Source organism: Diceros bicornis, chromosome 38 (assembly GCF_020826845.1).
Source record: "Diceros bicornis minor isolate mBicDic1 chromosome 38, mDicBic1.mat.cur, whole genome shotgun sequence".
Taxonomy (NCBI): domain Eukaryota; kingdom Metazoa; phylum Chordata; class Mammalia; order Perissodactyla; family Rhinocerotidae; genus Diceros; species Diceros bicornis.
In genome coordinates, this window is record NC_080777.1 from 32,178,843 (window position 1) to 32,196,311 (window position 17,469).

Sequence of the window (17,469 nt, forward strand, 5' to 3'; positions counted from 1 at the left end):
TGGGACTGACAGAGTCCCCATTAAATATTAATCAACTAGGATGGTGGTTTTTGTTCTGAATTACTTTTTTTTAAATTTTGTTTATTTATTTTTTCCCCCAAAGCCCCAGTAGATAGTTGTATGTCATAGCTGCACATCCTTCTATTTGCTGTATGTGGGACACAGCCTCAGTATGGCCAGAGAAGCGGTGCGTCAGTGCACAGCCAGGATCCGAACCCAGGCCGCCAGCAGCAGAGTACGCTCACTTAACCGTTAAGCCACGGGGCCGGCCCTATGTATCAATATTTTAACATATCCTATTTCCCGGATAGTTTCTAATTTCAGAGTGTCTGGGAAAAACAGTTTCTGAACATAGGTACTTTGGAATATAATTTTTGATTGTTGACTTATTGAAGCATAGAATTGTGGAGTTGGAAATAATTTTAGTGGTTGTAGAGCCTAACCTCTTCATTTTCCAGTAAATGAAAAGTGCGATTTCTCAAGTTAAGTCATCCATAGTCTGACTGCTACTTAGTGGCTGAGTTGGAACTATATGCTCAGATGCTTGTCTCCAGATTCCTAGTACAGTGCTGTCTGTGCTTAAGGTTCTTCTGGCTGGCCAAATAATCAAAAAGACAGGTTAGCAGGAGAAAATAATACCAAGTTTAATAACATGTATACATGGGAGAAAGCAGGGACACTGTGTTTCTCAACACAATAGCAGAAATTCTAGTCTTAAATATCTTTTTTCAGCCAATGACAAAGGAGGATTTTGGTGGTGGGGGGAGTCAGTTACAGGAGATTACCACTAAAGCACAGTAAACAAGAGTAAGTTTTATTATGTAGCTCAAGGCCTCACCTTCCACATTGACAAGTCACTAGAGATGAGCTTATCCCCCTCTCTTCTCCAAACAGAGAGGGAGATACCTTTACAAATGGAGATTTCCCTTATAAATGTAAATGATTGTCTGGCAACTCTTCGCAGTGTCATCCAGAGAATGTGGCCAGAGAGACAGAACTTCTGATAAGAGGGGCTTGTCGGTGCCTTTCCTATTGTAACATTTACCCTACGTTATCTTTACAGCCATCATGATAGATCTGTTCCAGAAAGGAGCCACCATGTCAAATTCTTTAGGCAGTTAGTGGGGGAGGTCAAATGTCCTCAGAGAAAACAACCAAGGTAAAGAGATAGATTTCAGGGTGGCCAAATCTTGATCTCCCACAGCTACGTACTATTAAGTAGACAAACCAGTGAGTTACCTTCCCATATCTTATATGTAGCCAGCAGGGTTGATTCTTTCCCATATGCATTTTTTGTCCTCGGTTCTCCTCATGATATTTCACTTACTTATACGTATATTTCCCTAAACCTTTGTTGATTATAAAGCAAAGAGAAGAGAATAACTGTGTGGCAGAGGTAAAGAGCAAATTAAAAACAAAAAACATACTGTAGTCATCATGTTGAGACTATAAAGTAGACTGAATTAGCTGATGGACAGGAGATGCTCTTTCTGTAATTTTTTTAACAAATTAAAAAATTCATAAAATATTCTTCAGTATTGACGGTAATACACAATGCATAGATCAGTTAGTTCAAGCTTTACCTTCAGGGACAGTCATTGACCCTAATAGAGAATTCAGATTCCAGGGGTCAGCTAGTCTTGTATCAGCAAGTGTCACATTTCAGACGTGGCTGTGCGTTTCAGCTATTCAAGTCTCTTTAAGCTAGTCATATCTTTTATTTATTTATTTATTTTTAATAATTTTATTTGTTTATTTTTCCCCCAAAGCCCCAGTAGATAGTTGTATGTCATAGCTGCACATACTTCTAGTTGTATGTGGGAGGCGGCCTCAGCATGGCCGGAGAAGCGATGCGTTGGTGCATGCCCGGGATCTGAAACTGGGCCGCCAGTAGCGGAGCATGCGCACTTAACCACTAAGCCATGGGGCCGGCCCATAAGCTAGTCATATCTTGATAAGCATCAGAGGCTTTGCTACTTAGCTTACTGAATATCAGAAATAGCTTTTCACTGGTGAAATGAGTGGTTCATTTAATTAGCATGAATTTACAAATGAGCTTTCATTGGTGAAACTGAAGGCATCCCATACATGTCGATTGGCCAAAACATCAGAGAATATCTTCATACTTAGTGGAAGAAGGTATGACTCGGGCAAGAGAGGATGTCAGGCGTGATGTCCTGACAGCGCTGTGCCAGCTGCTGGTTTAGGAAAACGTCTCCTTGCCTGTTGCCAGCCTTTAGGCACAGGATCCTGCCTCCTTCATGTCTGTATCATGTGAAACTTTCATGGAAGGTGTAGCCGGGCATTTATCCGGGTAGCAAGCTGCACATCCCCTGATGAAGGGACTCTTGCCTAGAGCGCATCATCATCTTAATACAATGCCACTCAATCTTGTACTTCACTGGCTCCATATAAAACAGGCAACACCAACAGCCAAAGGGATAAATGGTTTCACTTAGGATTGCAGGTTCACCCCAATACAAAGTATGCTATAAGCACTCTATACAACCCCATATAAACTATATATATATGGAAAGTTCAGTTGGTCCTCCAGGCTTTCAGCCACACCCCAAGACTGTCACACGTTGCAGTGCTGTGATGAAATCTCAAAACCTCTCCTTCACCTCATGGATCCAGTAGCAGAAAATAAGGAAAACACAATTTCTTTCATGGCTTTTTAGTGTCTACAGATGCCATCTCTTCAACCAGACTATCACATATTTTTCTACATGCTTCCCGTCCTCCCCGCAAAATCGTCTCTCCCTGTTTCCTGAGTCTAGCTCCAGTCCACTAGAAGGCCCTCCCTGGTCCTCCCCTCACAGAGTCTCATCAATCAGTAAAGTCGGGTTGAAGCCCCAGCTCACCTGGACCCCTCTGGAATCAACACACAGACACGGCACACCTGCACTCCTCGTTTTGACAATAATGTTGTGCTGTCTGGAAGGGTGGAGGCTTAACACTTTCCTGAGTGTATCTCATCTTCCCTCAAGTGCAATGAAAGCCTCCTCAGCATGAGAAGTGTGCACACTTGTCCTGTCAATCCCCCCACTCTTGACAATGTGATGATGACTGCATAACAGCCACTTAATGTCTATTGAATGAACACGCTTGTCAGGTAGAAAAATAAATGAAATGGTTTGTCAATATGAGCAGCAGCTGTAGCTGGTAATCTAATTTTCCTCATTTGCTTAATAAGGTACCAAAAGATACCCACAACCTTTGTGGGTTTCATTTGAAAAATCAAGGTAGCAAGTTATCAGTTATATCGAAACCTAACGGCAATTACAGAAGATAAAAAATACAGAGTAGACAAAAATCCTAGGGTATCATCAATACTGGCACCATGACAGATGTCCTAACTTTACAAGGCCTCAGCGTTCTCATCAGGAAATCAGGAATGATACCCGCCCTGGCCCTGTTCATAGGGCTGGTGTGAGGCAGGAGTAAACACTATGCGGAAAGAGCTAAGACAATGACAGCTGTTATTCAGAAATAACAAACCAGGGGTACCACTCGTTTTGACATTTTAAAAATCTACGTTTAGTTAGAATAATCACACATTATTTCCTGTGTTTAAAAAATCCTCTTCAGGGCCGGCCCGTGGCTTAGGAGTTAAGTGCGCGCGCTCCGCTACTGGCAGCCCGGGTTAGGATCCCGGACGCGCACCGACACACCGCTTCTCCGGCCATGCTGAGGCCACCTCCCACATACAGCAACTAGAAGGATGGGCAGCAATGACATACAACTATCTACTGGGGCTTTGTGGGAAAAAAAAGGAGGAGGATTGGCAATAGATGTTAGCTCAGAGCCGGTCTTCCTCAGCAAAAAGAGGAGGATTAGCATGGATGTTAGAACTCAGGGCTGATCTTCCTCACAAAAAAAAAAAAAAATTAAAAAATTCTCTTCAGAGGAATTCAAAGTCATCACCATATGTCCACATCAAGGTCTCTCCAGAACCAGTGCTGAATCTTTGCTTTGTTGTGAGAAGCTAGTTGAGCAAACTTGAGTCTCCAGAGCTTTCTTGGCATTGGTGCTGACTGTCGCTAAGTTTTGCATTCAATTAATAACTTTGCTGTGGGATTTCCTCGACCATTGAGGCATGTCTTTTTCTCTGCTGTATTTCTGTTTAGCACTTCAGAAATGTAGTTATTTTCCAAGTAGGGTTATAAGCTCCTTGCCTCCAGGCACCATATGGTATAACGCCTGTTTTCCCCAGGGTATTACATATTCTATATACATAACAGACACACAATGAGTACTAAGGAACTGATAAATAAATGGCAAGCAACAGGATATATTGGAGCACATGAGAAAGCCATTTGGGGTAAAATTAATTTGGCTGAAGTTTGTTTTACCAAAAGGGCCTGTCTCCTGCATTGTGTATCTGTTTTCCCATGTCCCAAAGAGAAGAGTAAATGCCCGTAAGATAAGGATGCAACTTCCCCCTCATTGGCAGTACCTTAAGGATGAGCATTTCTCCCTAAGCTAGGATTTGGTTGCTGCAGTCATCCTATGACCACCCAGTTCGAGACAACAGACCCGACACCAGCCAAGCCCATCGAGACAGCAGACCTGCTCCCCGCTGTGTCCATCAATAGCTATTCTGGCTAGGCAATCTGACAGGGTGATCTTGTCGCTATAGTAAAAGGGACATTACAATCCTATGTGATACATGCTCTTTGATGGTATAACACCCCACTTCTTTGGTGCTCTTCCCTCCTTATGGAAGGAAGCCCCAGGGCCATGGTTCTCAAAAGTTGGCTCATAATAAACTCACTCCAATTTTGATTTATAGATTGATTATGGATTATTGACGTAGACATTTGTTGGTGTAGTCATGGCAGGATTTCAGAGAAACCCACCAGAGACCACCTGGAATCTATACTGAACTGGCATTGGGTACTAATAGGGGCCCATTGTGCCCCCCAGATCACTGCATTCTTCAGGTGATCCTGGTGAGTTCTCCTGAAACCCGGACCTCCTTATTGTAAGTCAACGGTTCAGAGTTTATTTGAGCTGTTTTCAAGGCTTAAGGCTAGGTGTCTTAAGGGGGTACTGGTACATTCCCTAGGTGCGAGGAACCTAGGGCGGAATTCCTAGGAAATAGAAACCCAGGGGGTATTTCCTAGACCAGAGGAGCCTAGGGGGCACTTTTGGAGTGAATGGGGCAAGCTGACCTTTTTAATTTGGCTTAAAATTGGAAAGAATTGTGTTTATAAGGTCTGAACAAAACTGCTTGATAGAGAAATGAGAGACTGAATCTGTTCAGCTCCAACAAAAGGGACATTGCTCCTCCCGGCCTTTTGGGCATTCTCAGACCTGAAGCTGTAAAACTGCTAGAAGAAAACATAGGCAAGAGGCTCCTCCACATTGGTCTTGGCAATGATTTTGTGGATATCCCACCAAAACCACAAACAACAAAAGAAAAAATCAACAAATGAGACTACATCAAACTTAAAAGCTTCTGCGCAGCAAAAGAAACAACCAACAAAATCAAAAGGCTGGGAGAAAAATTTTACAAACCACGTATCAGATAAGGGGTTAAATATCCAAAATTTATAAAAAACTTATACAACCCATAAGAATATTTATAAAGAACTCATACAACCCAATAACATCAAAGCAATCCAATTGAAAAATGGGCAAAAGACTAAGTAGACGTTTGTCCAAAGAACACATCCAAATAGCCAACACATACATGAGAAGGAGATCAACGTCACTAATCATCAGGGAAATGCAAATCAAAACCACATAGAGCTATCATCTCACTCGTGTAAGGATGGTGATCATCAAAGAGACAAGAGATAATAAGTGTTGGCAAGGATATGAAGAAAAGGGAACACTTGTGTGCTGTTCATGGGAATTTAAATTGGTGTGGCCACTGTGGAAAAGACAGTGGAGGTTCCTGAAAAAATTAAAAATAGATACACTTCAGTGTATTTATTCGAAGAAAATGAAAACACTAACTTGAAAAGATATATGCACCCCTGTGATTATTACAGCATTATTTGTATAGCTAAGATATGGAAACAACCTAAATGTCCATCAATAGATGAGTGGATAAAGAAAATGTAGTATGTGCCAGCCTGGTGGCGTAGTGGTTAAGTGCATGTGCTCCGCTGTGGTGGCCCGGGGTTCGGATCCTGGGCGTGCACTGCCTCACCGCTTGTCAGGCCATGTTGTGATGGAGTCCCATATAAAGTGGAGGAAGATGGGCACGATGTTAGCCCAGGGCCAGTCTTCCTCAGCAAAAAGAGGAGGATTGGCACATGTTAGCACAGGTCTGATCTTCCTCACAAAAAAAAAAGGAAAGAAAATGGGGTATATATTTACAATGGAATATTATTCAGCGATAAAAAAGAAGAAATCTTGCCATTTGTGATGTCATGGATGGACCTTGAGGTCATTATTCTAAGTGAAATAACTGAGACAGAGAAAGACAAATACCATTTGATCTCAGTTATACATACAATCTATCTCTGCAGTTTCTCACCAAACTGCCACTGGCACGCCGAGTTGAGTACCGGTTTTCTTTTTTTTTTTTGTGAGGGAGATCAGCCCTGAGCTAACATCCGTGCTAATCCTCCTCTTTTTGCTGAGGAAGACCGGCTCTGAGCTAACATCTATTGCCAATCCTCCTCCTGTTTTTCTTCCCCAAAGCCCCCAGTAGATAGTTGTATGTCATAGTTGCACATGCTTCTAGTTGCTGTATGTGGGACGCGGCCTCAGCATGGCCGGAGAAGCGGTGGGTCGGTGTCCGCCCGAGATATGAACCTGGGCCACAAGTAGCGGAGCGTGCGCACTTAACCACTAAGCCACTGGGCCGGCCCCAACATCTGTCTCTTCTTTATATGTGTGTGTCTACATGTATGTTATATGTGCACTGTATTTTACCTCTGGAGGTTATGGTCAAAATTAAGAGCTCTATTCAATTAACTTGAAGCAAGTGCTTAGAAAAGTTATTTCTAAATCCAAATGTTTTTCCAGTTAACGTGATATGAAATAATATTTGGTAAATAAAAGCTTATTTAAGCTTGTTAGTTTTCAGCATTGGATATAACACAGACATACAGACTTTCTTCGTCAGATAGAAAATCCTGATGAAGAAAAAATTGATGAACTCACACTTCTCAATTTCAAGGTTAATTACAAAGTCAAGAGACTGTGATATTTTACAATAATACAATAATCAAGAGACCGTGATATTTTAAAATGAATATACACAGAGGTAAATGAAAAAACATGGAAAGTCCACACATAGATCTCTACAAGTACAGACAACTTGATCTTGGTCATGACAGTAAATGCACTCTAACATAAAAAATAATAGTCTTTTAGTCCTTAGTCTTTTAGTCTCTAGTAATCATCAACCATGGTGATGATACAAAAGGACGACCCTATGGAAATAAATGAACAAAGACACAAACTTTGCACCTTACACACAAATTTACTCAAAATCACTCATCAACTTAAATATAAAATGCAAAACTATAAAAATCATACTGGGAAACAAGAGAAAATCTTCATGATTTATAGTTTGATGATTTGTTTTCATATACAACACAAAAAGCACAATCCATGAAGAAAACAATTGATCATGTGGACTTGGTTAAATTTAAACTCTCCAATCTGGGAAAGACAGCATTCACAGAGTGGAAATACAACTCCTGACTAAGATAATACATTTGTAAAACACATATCTTCAGAAAGACTTGCATGCAAAATATTCAAAGAACCAGTCAAACGCTGCAACAAGAAAACAAACTCCCGAAATTAAAATAAATAGACCAAAATATGAATAGACAAGTTACCAAAAATATATATATACATGGGAAATAAGCAAATATAAATTGCTCAACAACAAGGAATTATTGGAAAATAAAATCCATTGTGCATTAAGAAAAAGCAAACTAAAACACCAATGAGATACTCTACTCTTGTAGTAGAATAGCTAAAAACCAAAAACTCACAATACCAATTACTGGTGAGGATGTGGGACAATAGGAAATCTCATTCATTGCTCATGGGAATACACACAGTATAACCTTTTAAGAAGACATCTTGCTAATTCTTGTGAAGCTAAGCATAGTGTCACTATATTGTGCACCAGTGTATATCTCCAACTACCATGAAAATATACATCCACACACAGACCGCTAAGAACATCTAAAAAGCAATTTTATTCACAATGGCCAAAACCTAGAAGGAACCATGATATCCTTTAACAGGTGAATGACACCCAAGTGTGGGACACTGGGTGAAGATACTTGAGGCACACATGGGCTACAGGCACAGGGTAAGGGAACACACAAGTTCGGACAGGGGCTAGAGGAATAGTAAATGAAAACACTGGTTGTCTAGATGGGCTGGAGGCACAGAGAACGTACACAAACACGAGCTGGCGTGGGCTGACGCACAGCGGACAGGCATGCTCAGGGATGGAAAGGGATGCAGACACAAGGAGAGAGACATGTGAGGTCTGGTATCAAATGTGGGCACAGGAGATAGAGACACTCGAGGAAAGATACGCGCTGCAATTACGTGAGAGAATGACATTAGTTGTCTGACATGGGTTTTAGAGAGATGGGATGGAGACTCATATGGGTTGGCATGGGCTACAGGAACAAGGAATGGAGACTTTTGAGAGGTGGTATGGACAGAGGGGAGAGAAAAACTTGACAACACAAAAGGTCAGACATGGGCTGCAATCATATGAGATGGTGACACTGGACAGAAGATATGAGCTTCAGGTAGAGGGATGGAGACACACGAAGGCTGACATCGTTGCAGGCTCATGGGCTGGAGATCCTATGGGGCAGACATGGCTTGCAGCACAGAGTTTAGAAATACACTAGGGAAGACAAGAGATATCAGCTACATCTGTGCTTAGAAGGCAATGGTGTGTAGCCTTAAACGAATGTATGAGTATGGAAGAAAGACAGGAAATCCACAATCTCAGCTTCTGTCTCAAGAATTAAAAGAGAATAACACTGGAAAAAATACAGAATGGAAACAATAATAAAGATAAGAATCAATGAAATAGAAAAATACTAAAGAAACAAAGGCTAAAAGTTATTTTTAAAATAATAATAAAGTTAATAAACCACTAGCAAAACTGATTAAGGAAAAAAAAAGAAATGAAACACAGATGACCAGTATCAGAAATCAAATAAGAAATATCCTCTACAGAGTGCTTAGATCTTAACGAGATACACCATTTTGTGAAATACTTAGGACTGTGAATTAGATATCAAAGGTCAAAATTCACTTTATAAAAAACCAATATACTGAAACTGACACAAAAAATAACATAAAATAGGAAAACTCACATATCTACTAAATAAATTGAATTGTTAGAACGTCAAGCCAACTAACCAACAAAGACAACAAACACTTTCCACAAGCAAAACTCTAGGTCTGGGATTATTAACTATTCCAGACAATAGAGGGAGGAAGGAAGGAAAGGTTCAGATTCCAGATTAGACTGAACACAAAACTAATAGAGATTTTATTCATGTTGAATACAGTACAAAGATGATTCTTTACCACACAGGACCTCTGAAGTCATCTTTCCACTATACTACCTAATAAAGTGAACCTAGAGAAGAACTGGAGAAAAAAAACACAAAACGTATTAAATATTTTTAACACAGTAAAGAAACTTAGGTTATCTAAACTGAAGAGGAAAATGCTAATAGGTGACAATTACCATCTTCAATGTATGAGGAAGTCCAGAGAAGGCTAAATTTAAAAAGTGGATATAAAGTGAAAATTATTTAAATAACACAAAGAAAAATTTTATTATATGGCAAAGTAATATAGCAGACAATCAACCAATCAACAAGAAAACAATTAATGTAGATCATTGATTAGAGATATTAATAATCAACAGAACTGGTTTCTGGAGGTTGTGGAGTCTTGGTCCCTGGAAACTTCTCAGAAACAAACATTAAGCCATTTGTCCTAGATAGACTTTAGACCTTCTCCTGCTGGGGCTCAAGACCCATTCAAGTTTCTTCTGTAATTTTAATCTACTGCTAAATTAAATGAGAGAAGGCATGGTGAGGTCAAATATGAGTGTGCTCTGGGGAGTTCCTTAGAGGAGTGGTAGAGAAACAGTAAACACACCTGGGATGCCGTAGGGTTCTGAGAAGCAGAGCAATCAAAGTATGTATAGGGCTTGAGACATATTAGGACCTCAGTAAATAACCATTGTTATCAGTAATAATTCATTTCCAATAGTGTAGATAAAGTTTGCCCTTCTGTCAAAAAAATCTTACTCAAAATCAAAACAGCATGGTACTTGTACAAAAACAGACACACAGATCAATGGAACAGAATTGAAAACCCAGAAATAAAACCACACATATATGGACAGCTAATTTTCGACAAAGGTGCTAAGAACATACAATGGAGAAAGGAAAGTCTCTTCAATAAATGGTGTTGGGAAAACTGGACAGCCACATGCAAAAGAATGAAAGTGGACCATCTACTATTGCCATTAACAAAAATTAACTCAAAATGGATCAAAGACCTGAAGGTGAGACCTGAAACTATAAAACTCATGGAAGAAAATATAGGCAACACACTATTTGACATTGGTTATAAAGGAATCTTTTCGGATGACATGCCTACCCAGACTAGGGAAACTAAAGAAAAAATAAACAAGTGGGACTTTATCAGATTAAAGAGCTTCTATAAGACAAACGAAACCAGAATCAAGATGAACAGACAAACCACCAGCTGGGAGGGAATATTTGCAAAACATACATCTGACAAGGGATTGATCTCCATAATATAGAAAGAACTCACACAACTGAACAACAGAGAAACAAACAACTCAATCAAAAAATGGGCAGAGGAAATGGACAGACACTTCTCCAAAGAAGATATACAGATGGCCAATAGGCACATGAAAAGATGTTCAACATCACTAATCATCAGAGAAATGCAAATCAAAACAACACTAAGATACCACCTCACGCCCGGTAGAATGTCTATAATCACCAAGACAAAAAACAACAAGTGTTGGAGAGGATGTGGAGAAACAGGAACTCTCATACACAGGTGGTGGGAATGCAAACTGGTGCAGCCTCTATGGAAAACGGTATGGAGACTCCTCAAAGACTTAAAAATAGAGATGCCCTATGACCCAGCCATCCCACTACTGGGAATCTATCCAACAAACCTGAAATCAACAATCCAAAGAGGCTTATACACCCCTATGTTCATTGCAGCATTGTTCACCATAGCCAAGAAGTGGAAGCAACCTATGTGTCCCTCGACTGACGATTGGACTAAGAAAATGTGGTATATATATACAATGGAATACTACTCAGCCATAAAAAAAGACAAAATCTTCCCATTTACAACAACATGGATGGGCCTGGAGCGTATTATGTTAAGTGAAATAAGCCAGAAAGAGAAAGACAAACACTGTATGATCTCACTCATATGTGGAATATAAACCAACACGTGGACAGAGAAAACTGGACTGTGGTTACCAGGGGCAGTGGGGGTGGGGAGGTGGGCACAAGAGGTGAAGGGAGACATATATATGGTGATGGACAAACAAAAATGCACAACCCAAAATTTCACAATGTTAAAAACCATTAAAACATCAATAAAAACAATAAATTAAAAAAAAAGAAAAAACCTCACTCAAAAATGTCTTAATTGACTGAAGATTAAATAATCAAAGCTGGCTTTGTTTTTAATATTCTTTCCTAGCCAGGTAGGGGTTGACGGAAGCAAGCAAAGGAATTGGGTGACACTTAGGAGAGTCACAAACCCTGAACTCAGAGTAATGTTTGCTTTAGCCCCTGAAAATTCAGGAGCCTCTAGATCCAAATGCCAACACATTCAAGTTGTTGGTGAATCTTGATTAAGCTTTTGATAGTTTTGGCTGTCTGCTCAAGCAAAGCTTCCTTTGAAACCTAGGGCTTCTAAGCCGGTGGTTCTCAAGTGTGGCTGGTCAGCAGCATCACCTGGGAAATGGTCAGAGACGTAAATTCTTGGGTCCCCCCATCCTATTAGATCACAAATTCTTGGATGGGCTCAGCACTCTGTGTTGCAGGGGACCTCCACACGGTTCTAATGCACACTGGAGTTCGAGAACCACTGTCTTAGGAGAAGCCAGTCCTAGGTACAACATAGGGTTAGCAAGGATTCCTCTCTCACGAGGGCTTCTCCTGAGGCCCCATGGACAAAATAAGGATTCCTCTTTATGGCCATAGGAAGAAGTATCGGCTCAACTCCAGGCAGCCTTCTTCAGGAATTTTTCCAATATGACCAGGAGCTCTGAAATTTGGATTCAAAAAAGAAAAAAATAGGGGCTGGCCCGGTGGCGCAAGCGGTTAAGTGCGCGCGCTCCGCTGCGGCGGCCCGGGGTTCGCTGGTTCGGATCCCGGGCGTGCACCGACGCACTGCTTGGTAAGCCATGCTGTGGCGGCGTCCCATATAAAGTGGAGGAAGATAGGCACAGATGTTAGCCCAGGGCCGTCTTCCTCAGCAAAAAAAGAGGAGGATTGGCGGATGTTAGCTCAGGGCTGATCTCCTCACCAAAAAAAAAAAAAAAAAAATATAAAAAATTGGTTCAACGTTCAAGAAATTTTCCTGCTTCAGATTGAGGGTGGAGAAGTAGCTGAAATAGAGAAATTTTTCCCAGAACACTGATCTATCATTTCTTGATGGAAACCACTGAGTTCCTTCAGTGGAACTAAACAGTGACCAGGAAGGTTATGGTTAGTCTGATGTGTTAGAGGAGAAAGAAGCACAAAGATAAACAAACAAACAAACAGGAGAGAGGGAGAGTAAGGAAGGGAGATAGACACAGCGACCATCAGTCAGAGGTAGTGAGAGGCGGGGGAAAGGAATAGAAGATGCAGAGGGAGAGAAGCAGGTGCCGCTCGGTAGGAAACATACCTGTTGACACTGTGCACGTGTGGCTTTCATAGACAGGTGTAAGGTTTCTAAAAAGCAAAGAAAATAAAAACAAATCCATCCAATTTAGTAATTTGTCCTAAATATTAATTGATCAGGTCTGATCACGCTGATGTCTTTCGTCTCCTTTATTTCATCCATGTCTCAAATTCCATGTCCTGCCCTTGTCTAAGGCTTCAGAAACACCGCAATTCAAACTGTCACAAGGTGGACTGTTTAAATCATTTCAACTTCTTCCTTGCCCTTCTGCACATAATAGATGCCCTACAGTGTTAGCTCACCTTTCGGTGCCTTTCAAACAAACTTTAAAAAACTTTATTCTTAAAAGTAGAGCTTTAGATTTACAGATAATTGAACAGATAGTACATAGAGCTCCATACACCCCTCACACTGCCCCTCCTCTCTCTCCCAAGCCCCATCTCCCCTATTATTAACACCTTGCATTAGTGTGATACGTTTGTTATAATGAATGAACAATATTGAAACGTTGTTATGAACTACAGTCCCTAGTTTAAGGGGCACTCTTTGCGTTGTACAGTTCCATGGGTTTTGACACACATATAGTGACATGTAGCCACCATTACGTACAGAACAGTCTCACTACCCTAAAAATCCTCTGAACATCAGATTAGCTCTTAATGGCTTGTTAAAATATTAACAATTGTCAGAATAACTTAAATTTTTACGAGGAAAAATGTTCCACAGGTGCTAACTTTTGTTAGTCTCACTATTAGAAAAAATGAAAAAAATGAATCCCCATATAAATAGCATAAATCATAGAATTTTAAAGATAAAAAGGATCTTGAAGATCAGGAAATCCCATTTTCTTCAAGACCCTGCCCTCAGTCTCTCAGCTGTCTGTGTCATTTATCTGCCGACTCCGCTGAGGAGAAAGAAAGAAATTGATAAAGAAAAACAAAACCAAAAACAAATTTTGGTTCTAAGCAGTCCTCTTGAGCCCAATTTAGTCAAGCATGGATTTGTTTTTATTGCCTATTTGCATCAGGAACATAATTACTAACTAGAACCTAATTTGAGAATATTCATTATGAATGAAAGATGTCATATCTAAGAACAGAATGGAACTCACTGAGGTTTTACTCTTGGGACATTTGTAGGATTAAGTCAGGACACACTGTGAGAGTGATAAATAAGTTCTCTATATTTTTCTTCTCCAAGACCATGGATTTCAGCCACACTTTATACACATGTACTTTGCAATAATGAAAAACAATTAAACAATGACCTTGAATATTTTTCCCACAGATTCATTAGTCTTTAAAATATAAATTGAGCAATTTAAATCTAGATGAGTGAAAGACTATGGAGATTTCTAGAATGTCATGTTAGGTCCTTTAGAAGTGAAGAATTGACCTTATAAAGCATTTCTATTCCTTCTTATACCTTGACAATAGTGCTACTGTGACTCTGTTTTAAAGTGGATAATGGCGGGCTTTACTTCAATTTCCACCTTTTTTTTTTTAAGTACGTTTACTCAGTATTTCTCAGTCTCTTGAAAACTTTTATCATTAAGCTCAATCTTCATTTAAATCACCAGACCTATTTGATGAAGGCGACATGAACATTTACTTGCAAACTCCTCAGAAAATTACTAATTTAACTTTTACTTTGGACGATCCATTGTAGACCTCAAACTGGATTTCCCAGGCCCCTCAAAATGGCTCATAACTGTGTGTTTGTACATTTATCTGGGAAGATATTATCCAAGGGTAATTGTTCTTCCCAAATGCTTTCTTTACCTCAAACAACAATACTTCCAAAGTTTTAATGAAAATGTGGCCAATTTGGTGAAAACCAAGTGACTTGTTTGTTTTAGCATGCCAATGAGATTAAGAAAATAAGTATTTTAATTATCGTTATTGGTTTTAAAAATCAGAAATGAAAACAAACTTCTTTGTCCAAAGACATTTCTGCAAGTGAAATCATCTGAAAAACTGACAGCTAGCCTCCCGTTTTAACCACTCAACCATAAGAAATGTAATATGGTGGGCAAACACTTGAGCGTTGTCACCTGCACGAGTCCCCAGCGCTGTTTCCCCATCAGGGCCACAGATCAGGGGTAGGAGCCGGCAGAGGGGAGACAGCTGTGCCCTCAGCATCCTTGCTTCCTGGATCAGAACTCGGTCCCAGCTGCTCGCTGTCTAGTCTTCTGGGGAAGCAGAGAATTCTTCTGGGGACACGACACATCAGGTGTTAAGGATGTCATCATTCTTTTTTAAACAAATGTTAGATCGTGTGACATGCTTCTCAGGACAGGAGAAGCCACCTCAAGGGAAGGCAGATCTTCTCCAGGAGCTGACGGTCATCCAGGGAGAGCAGAGTCAAGGGCTGCAGAGCGCCAGCCCGCTCTGCTCTCCGTCTCAGGGACACTGTGGTCCCCATCCCCCTACCCCTCCTGGCGCCCCCCCAGCGGTTCCCATTGTATCCTTGGAGGCCCGCGCGTGCGCAGGACCGGCGCTAGGAGCGGCAGCGCCTCCCACCCCCGCCCCAGCGGTTCCCATTGTAGCCTCGGAGGCCCGCGCACGCGCAGAACCGGGGCTGGGAGCAGCAGAGGGGCCGGCGAGCTGGAGAGCCCTGGGCCGCACAGTGGAGGTGGAGGGTCTGGTGCGGAGGTGGCAGCCACACTGGTTTGTGTAGGGGCTTTGGCGGGATCTTTCCTCCAGGATTTTCAGCGCTGGGGAGCTCTCCTTTCTGCAGTGTGGAGGAGCGCTGGGCAGGAGGCGGCGCGGAGGTAGGCGGTGGGCGGTGGGCGGCGGGCTCGGCGTAGAGATCTCCGCGCAGACGGCGGGAGCGCGGTGTCCGGGGCGGCAGATGGGGTCGGGGGCCGGGGCTGCTGGCGGGCTGCCCCAGGCGGGGGAGCCCAACCTCTGGAGGAGCAGAGGAGCGCCGCCTGGCCCGCCGGTCCCTCTGCCTTGGCGGGGCCCCACCCAGCGGAGGTGCAGGGGGCGGCAGGGAGTCGCCTGCCCTCTGCGCGCGCCCTTGAGTTCGCACCCCCCCCACCCGGTCTAGGCCAGGTCTCGACATCCCCGGGTGAACAGTTTCCTTCAGAAGATGGACTGTGGTCAGCGCTCCTCTGCCTGACTCTGCTCAGGCTATTGGGCACCTCATTGCGTTCTTGAAACAAATAAAGCTTCCTACTTCCTTGGGACCACTTTTATAGAAAAGCCTGATCCCATTAATGGTTTCTGATAATTGACTCTATATTTGCAAGGCGAACTTTGAAGCCTGTGAATTGTTGTAAACTGCATTTAATGAAAGGAATTTTAACAATCTTTGGTACAAATTATGTAACTTCCTAATAATAACTCACCTTCTGTTAACATCGATTGATGACTGATCAATTGATGATTGATATAATGTGTACGGAATTTTAGTTTCAGTCGAAAAAATTTTCTTGGCAGTTGGTGCTAAAATTAAAATCCGATAAGGAGGAGGTTTTTAGAAGCAGTATGTAGTGCGTGTTTTGTCTCCGTACTCAGAATTGTAAGAATTTAGATTTGGAAAGCCCATAGAACAAGAACTTTGAAATTTTGATTTGACTGACAAGGTGAAAGGTCCAAAGGCCAAATACGGTAGGATTTCATTTATATGATATTCTAGAAAAGACAAACCATAGGAAAAGACAACAGATCATTACTTGTCATTAGTTTTAAGATTTAGTTAATCATTTAGTTTAATAGTTTAATCATTAGTTTTAATATTTCTGATTAAAAATATACATTTTAATGATAGCATCCTAATTATGCTTTTGGATGAGACCAGAAGTTAATAACCTATTAAATTCTGCAGTAGGAACAAATGACATGTTGGTTATTGGTGTCTTTGAAGCGTAAGTATTGGCGGTAATGAAATTTTTAAATAAGCTTTTTTGGATTCTGGACTACTGATTTTTTTATTAGATCCTGTTAGACACGGCATATTACAAGTTTCAAAAGGCTCTTTAAAGTAGCAGGCTGAAGCTATTAAATTATAATGTAAGATCTTGATGAAACAGGCAAAAATACAAAAAGCCATTCATCATTTTATCTTTGTTAACATATCAAGTAAATCTTACCATATACGTGAATGACTTTTGGCTAGACAGACCTGAACTTGACAAGATGGACTCATTAGTATGGTGAACTTGTTTTGGAATGTTAAAGTGGGAGAAGATATATAAGTTTTACCTGAGGGTGACCCAAGTCAATATGGTGGGTTTAGCTGCTTATACACTCTTTCTGAGTTACGATCTTGATTAAAAAGCTGGTCATAAACATTCCAAGAAATTTGGACCATTCTATGTATCAATATATTAAGATGTCTTATTTCTCTGATAGTTTCTGATTTCAGGGTGTCTGGGAAAAACAGTTTCTCAACATAGGTACTTTGGAATATAATTTTTGATTGTTGACTTATTGAATCATAGAATTGTTGATTTGGAAATAATATTAGTGATTGTAGAACTTAACCTCTTCATTTTCCAGGAAATGGAAAGTAAGGTTTCTTAAGTCGTCCATAGTCTGACTG

The 17,469-nt window shown here is 41.0% G+C and overlaps 1 long non-coding RNA gene across 1 annotated transcript; it reads right to left on the reverse strand.

Annotated features, from left to right (window-relative positions):
* Nucleotides 1-12,062: 12,062 nt before the first annotated feature.
* On the reverse strand, nucleotides 12,063-15,331 carry LOC131399522 (uncharacterized). Its single transcript, XR_009217156.1, has 3 exons — nucleotides 14,975-15,331; nucleotides 12,925-12,971; nucleotides 12,063-12,300 (listed from the first exon to the last, which is right to left on the reverse strand). It is a non-coding gene; the product is annotated as an uncharacterized LOC131399522 (long non-coding RNA).
* Between the last annotated feature and the right edge of the window lie 2,138 nt (nucleotides 15,332-17,469).